Source organism: Octodon degus, unplaced genomic scaffold (genome assembly GCF_000260255.1).
Source record: "Octodon degus isolate 3935 unplaced genomic scaffold, OctDeg1.0 scaffold00097, whole genome shotgun sequence".
In the NCBI taxonomy this organism is placed as follows: Eukaryota; Metazoa; Chordata; class Mammalia; order Rodentia; family Octodontidae; genus Octodon; species Octodon degus.
Genome location: NW_004524673.1, coordinates 9444847 through 9451689, shown reverse-complemented (window position 1 = coordinate 9451689; position 6843 = coordinate 9444847).

Here is a 6843-nt window from a genome sequence, read left to right as displayed (position 1 = left end):
GCAGAAATTCCTACTCTGCGGGAGGGGTGGGGTGGGTAAGGTGGAGTGGTGGGGGGCGGCCCAAGGGGGTGGGAGAGGGTCCTGCCCACGCTCCGCCTGGGCTGGGACTGGTCCCACCGCGCAGGGTAGCAGGAAGCTCTCCACACACTCACTGAACCTGGGCTAGGACTGGGTCTGGGGGTTCCCCAAAGTCGGCAGAAATTCCTACTCGGCGGGAGGGGTGGGGAGGTACGGCGGAGTGGTGGGGGTGGCCCGAGGGGGTGGGAGAGGGTCTTGCCCACGCTGCGCCTGGGCTGGGACTGGTCCCGTGGTGCAGGGTAGCAGGAAGCTCTCCACACACTCACCGGACCTGGGCTAGGACTGGGTCTGGGGGTTCCCGGAATTCGGCAGAAATTCAGCAAAAACTTTTTAAATGAGCTTTGAAATATACAATATACTTTAAATACAACTTTGCCAGCAATTAGCCATGTATAGATAAAAATCAAAGATGGACTGGCTTTTTAGCCTTCAGGTGACTATCACCAATGCCTGCCCTCTTTTTCAGGGGCACTAGAGGGAGGACCCCCATACTTGATTCCAATGTATTACCAATCAGCTGAGGGCTCTTGCTTAGCATATATAGAAATCACAAAGTGGCAAAGTGTAGCTCTTTAAGTGTTAACAGGCCTGGACTTTAAACCCCAGTGCTTAGGGCCAAGGAGATAGCTCAGCAGCATAAGCACCTGGTTGGCAAGAGCAAAGACTTGAGTTTGAGCTCCAGAACTGCAAAATAAATAAATGAATAAATCACAGTGCCAGTCACTTAGTACTAATACCCCTCAGCTTTTAATGCAAATGACTATCAGCTCCTTTATTGTTAGCCCCATTCTTGCCAATTGGAGCCAGCAGCTACCTAAAAGTCTTGTGAAATCTTCTGACCACTAGAGAAGGTGGCACCGCTGCTCCTCATTGCTGTCTACTATACTAGCTACCCTCAGTGCTATTGGTACTTGCTGCTGACAGCTTTTGGCTCAAGCCGCTTTCGTTGTTATCGGCCATGGCTGATGAGGTCTTTCCACATCAGCAGCCTTTAGTGTTAACAGTTCCAATTGCTGGTCACTTTGGGCACCAGTGACTTTCATGTTACCAGATCAACATGCTCTACTTGAGATTTAAAAAAAATCACAAATAAACAGGAAGAAGCTTTATTAGAGTTTAAGGTACAGCCTAAGAGGGAATAATACTCAGTCTGAACCTGTTAAGTTATGGGAAGATTGTTAATAAAGGAAGCTTCCTCATTTGCAGTGTGACTTTCCATTTGGACATGTGTGAGAGTGGGGCCCATCACAGAGCTGAATGAAGAGGGCTGCAGAAAAGCAGTCAACCACAGGGCCTGTGGTGTTACCAGCTCATCTTCTAAAAGTAGCTCCTCAGGGCCAGTGAGATAGCTCAGTTGACTAAAGTGCCTGCTTCCCCACCCCCAGGGCAGGCCGAGCTGGCCAGAGTCCAGAGGTAGTAGCCCATGCTTATTATCCCAGTGCTGAGGAGGCTGAAAACAGGAGGATCACCACGAGTCCAATCTGTGTAGTGAGACCCTGCAGGAACCAGATACATTAAAAAGTAATAATAATAAAATAAAATAAAGTAGCTCCCCAAATAAATGTTACTAGGTTTGATTTGTTCCCTTCTCTTTCTGGAGTTGGAGTCCAGGTTCTTTTCCTTTTAAACAATGAGTTGGACAAAATCAGCAAAAGACAGGGACAAAGTTTATCTGAAAAAGTAAAATTGAAGAGTAAAGGAGAAATTGTGCAGATGAAGCTTGAACCAAGTATAAGAGGAAAAAGCAAGATAAAAGTACACCCTGGAAGATAGGGGAGGGCTGTCATGAGGAAAGTGACGATGTGTCTTTTTATGCTTTCCAGTTTCAAAGGAACCTGTGGGAATTTCTACATCCGGGTCCTGAGAGGCAGTGCTGGGGTCCCATGCCTCTCTTTCCAGTCCATCTCTTATTTAATTAGGGTAGAAACATCTGGGATAGGCTTAGGACTGAAGCCCGCTAGAGCCAAAGCAAATATTTTTCCATGTGGCTGTGGGGTGCCTGTGCAGCTGGGCTAGCAACAAGGCTCTGGGCAGCCATGAAATACAAGTACCTTTGGGGGAAACTTGGACCCTTCTCTCCTGTGGCAATTTTGCTTCAGGTTTTCTTTAAGACTCCTAAAATGAAGACAATCAGCTGCCTTCTCAGCAAAACACAACAAACCAGTGAACTACAGCTCTTAAAACAATGAACTCCAACCTAATGCAATTTGGAGAGCTCCTCTAAAGACAAAACTTGGAACACAAACAAAATGCTGAACACATCATACCCAGAGACAAACAATTCTAATAAACCCTTAGTTGAGCTAATGTTTGAATAAGCAGCATGACATAAAGGGCATAAGACCAACATGTAATGAAGACCAAAGCCAGAATGAATATTACCTTTTCTCTGATATCCAAGGGCCTTTTAGGGTTAGCAGCCCTGGTTAGGCACATGCATCATTATTTGAGAAAATATTCTAGCCTGAATCTGGATATGCTTGGAAATAAAGGGTACCAGAATATACCACCACCAAATATTCCATTTTGGAATAGAGATTATTTTGAACAATAGACAGTTGAGCACTAGCAGATGCAAGAAAATTTCTTTACCACTCTCCAACTGTCTAAAATCAAATAAAAATTTTTACTTTTGTAAAGGAAAGTTGCATTCATGAGGGAAATAGTGTGTGTGTGTGTGTGTGTGTGTGTGTGTGTGTGTGTTACTGGGAATTAAACACTAGTATGTGCTACTAGGGCCTTACACTGAGCATTCCCAGCCCATTTGTATTTTTTATTTTGAGAGGGTCCCACTGAGTTCCTAATTTTCTCAAGCTGAGCTTGAAGTTGTAGCCCTTCTGCCTCATCCTCCCAATAGTGGCACCCAGTCCTTGTAGTGCTCAGATTACAAGCATGTGACATGACGCCTGGTTACAATTTATATTTGGTAGTGTCTCTATACCAGGAAGAGAGCTGCACCAAAACACAACTCAAGATGCACTTGTCGGCGTAGCACAACAGCCTGTCTTCACCATCTACCTTCCCACTGCTTGCCCCTCTCTGAAACTTCTCTGAAACTCCAAATTCCTTTTCCTTTGTTTAACCTAAAATAACATCAACCTCAATCACCCTGTCACCTCCTTGAACCACATTATTGTCCCTAGCGAGTTCCTGTGCATGTGTGTGAAACTAAGACTGTGTTTTCCTTTTGACAATCTCTGTTTTACCAGTTGGATTCATGGTCTCAAGTCACTGGCCCTAGAAGAGTAATGGTGCTGCCCAAAAGCTTGGGCTGCCCCTTGTACAATGGAGGCAAATTAATGAAGAAGCACAGTGGTGGTAAAGAGAAAACTTCCTTACAGTGAGATCACTGTTTAAAAGATGACCACACCACAGTATTCAGCTTCAGCAAATGGAAATTGTTTTTTTTCTTGCCCTTCCAAAGCATATAAATCCTAACAAAATTGTTGATGAAACTTACTTTCTGTGTTACTTATACATCTCTGAGTGAAGTTAAGGCAGACTATTGGGAAGCACAGTCATGCTAAACCAAGAGCCACCTTCCAGTGTGGAAGATTAAGGACAAATTTCTGAGCTTTCTGAGTTCCCGAGGTACTTATGGTCCGCACAGCTGACAGAGCCCTGGATCATTCTTTCCACTCATGTGTGACATAACATCTTGTACTTACTTGTGCCCCATACCAGCTGTCCTTTCAAGTTCAAAAGTGCATTTAACACCTTTATGTATTTGGTACAGTGTCTCTCATAGTGATCTTCCTATTGTCAGTCTCCCCAGTGCTGGGATTATAGGAGTGCACCATCACACTGGGTCTCAGTGGCTGGCTCAGTACACCCAGGGGCAGGGCAGGGGCAGCAGGGCATGTGGTGCCAGGAATCCAACCCCAGTCCCTGTACTTGCCTAGGAAGGCACTTACTCCACTGAACTATCACTCATTGACCCTTATCTTTTAATTTTTAAAAAGCATACAAAGGGCCGGCCAAATAGCTCAGTGGATTAAAGCACCTGCAAGCAGGTGCAAGGGCCAGGGGTTTGATCCCCAGGCCTGCCATGCCAGCCCCGCCCAAGGGGCATGCTGAGACAAAATTGAGACTGGGCATGGAGGCACAACCCTGTAATCCCAGCTGTAATCCCAGAAGACTGTAAACAGGCTGATCACTATGAGTCCAGGTTAGTAGTGAGACCCTGAACAACACCCTATAGACCTTTAACAAAGTAATATGAACTTCACAGTACTTGTGGTAATACATAGTGTTGTCTTCCAACCAGTTATTCATAGTATCAGATATACACATGTAAAATTGGAAGAAGAAAGAAATGTAAAAGAAATTATGAAGAGAAAAAGTACAAACAATTGAAAAAAGATGAAACAAATTAAAGTATTAATTTCTTCTTTCCATAGACCAGCAGAAATGCACAGTACAGTTGTCCAAACCATCCTGCTTACATACATAGATACATCTCTTTTCCTCACTCCCTCTCCTGTCTTTTTCCTCAACTCAATAACTCTTTCCTTTCAAATAAATTCATTCTCTTTTCCCAGTATCTATTATATCCTTCAGATTGAAAAGATGACTTGTTAACATGGCCTGGCTAGTGTGAAGATCAGCTCCTTTCAAATAATTTCACTTTTACTCATAAAGGGCAAGAATCATATGGTTTTTTTTTTGTGATTTATGTCTCCTTATGCCAACTCCAGTACTTACATTAAAAATAATGCACTCTGAATTTCCTAGAGGAAAATCTAATGTCTTAGCGGGGTGTGAATTAGACTGAAAAGAGATTGACAGAAGTATACAGTGTACAGTATGCATACATGTGGGAGCAACCAGTGATGAGAACACAAAGGGATGGCTAGAATTAGGGCTTAGTAGGCTGGGGAAGTAGCTTAGTGGTAGAGGGCTTGCTTACCATGTGCAAGAACACACACAAGTAGGGATTTACATCTTGTACACCTAACAGGAATAAAAAAGCAGGGATGGAAAGAACAAATTGGTACTTTTGTGTTTTTGAAAAACAAACAGGTTTTTCAGACAAAAGGGAAATAAAATTTGTGAAAATGTTTGCCAATACAGCTGTAGTAATGGCTCTGTCTTCTTACCGGGGAAAGGAGATGCAGAGTAAGTTACTTAGTACCTTCCCCATAGACTAGCTCTGAGCAGGGACTATTGGCAGTCTCATTTCCCAGTTTTTATTTTAAGTCAGATAAAGAATTTAGAAGATTTTTTACTGCATCTGTTGAATCTCAAACATCTTCAAGTTAAAATAACCTTCATATCAACTCTGAGGTTCTGAGTAAGTCTCAGTTAATAAGATTAAACTGTGTGGAACACATTTCCCACTTTTTATTTTTTTGGTATGTTAGTGAAGGGTCTACAAGGTGTTAAGGATCTCACCTCTAGACTGGACTCCTAGTGATCCACCTATTTATACCCTCTCAAGAGCTGGGATTACAGGGGTGTGCCACCACACCCAGTCTTAATCGTCATCTCAGCATGCCCCAGGGTCAGTGTCTACAGCAGGCCTGGGGATGTAATCCCTGGCCCCTACACCTACTTGCAGTTGCTTTAAGCTGAGCTATTTGGCCAGCCCTCACATTTCCTACTTGATATAAACTAAATAAAATTCTTCCCAGGCTGATCACCAAAAGGTTTTACTCTTTCAAAGAGGCTCTTAATTTGGATACTACTGGAGGGAAACTACTAAGTACATGTCTTTTCAATCTCAGCTACAAGAGCCAACAGCTCTGCCTCAACTCCAGACCTGGCCATGTGGACCAAACCCACCTCCTACCCACGTTTCTTCAGGGAAGATAAAAATCTATTTGTTTCGTTCTCATAATTTACTTGACTAGAAAAATTAAACTAAATGAACAAAATTATGAAAGCAAGAAGGTTTTAGAATACACTGTCTTAGTGATCTGTTACTTTACCTGTTTATTTAGAATCTTGGGTGGCATAGCTGCAATGGCCCTCATCAATTCCCAAAGAAAGGACTTCTTCCCCAGGCCCTTGTTCTAATCCTGGACCTTTGTCTTCTAGTTCCTTCACTCTATCTCCATTTTACCTCCCCTATTTGCTAGACAGGGTCACAGAAAAACACAATTTGGAGATAATTCTTAGTCAAGGGCCCTAGATTTCTTAGGCACATCATAGCTAGTTGCCCAGTTTGGAACTTGCACCCTACTCCTGTAGGCTGGATATGGCACCCCCAAAATATTACTCTGGCATACAGATTATTTAAAAAAAAAAAAACTTCCTACATAGGAGAGGATGTAAAACTTAAGCCTTGTAAAGAGAAATTTCCATCTGCAAAAGAAATCTTCATTTATAAGAGAGATTCCCCACTCTGTACCAGGAAGAGAATGACTAAATCCCTGGAGATACTTATCAAAGGAGAAGTCCCTCAAAAATCTACATGATAAACCTTATCTTTGTTTACCATGATCTTCCTAGATACCTGCCCGTAACTAGCCTCCACATCCATCTTTATGTCAGTCAAAAATTTACATAAAAATTGACATAAAATTAAACTCAAAGCCACCCTTTCAAGAATTATTCATTTTTCCCTGTGCATTTCCCATGTACACATGAGGTGGGCATGTTAAAATACGAGTTTGTTTTTTTTTTCTTGTTAATCTTTTGCTGTAGGAATTCATCGCATCTAAGAACGATGAAGGCTAGAGGGAAGTTTCATGTTTCTTCCTGTACACTTGTCTCTTCTTCCTCCCTCCAACCTAAGGAAGAACTTACTGAAAAAAAAAAAAA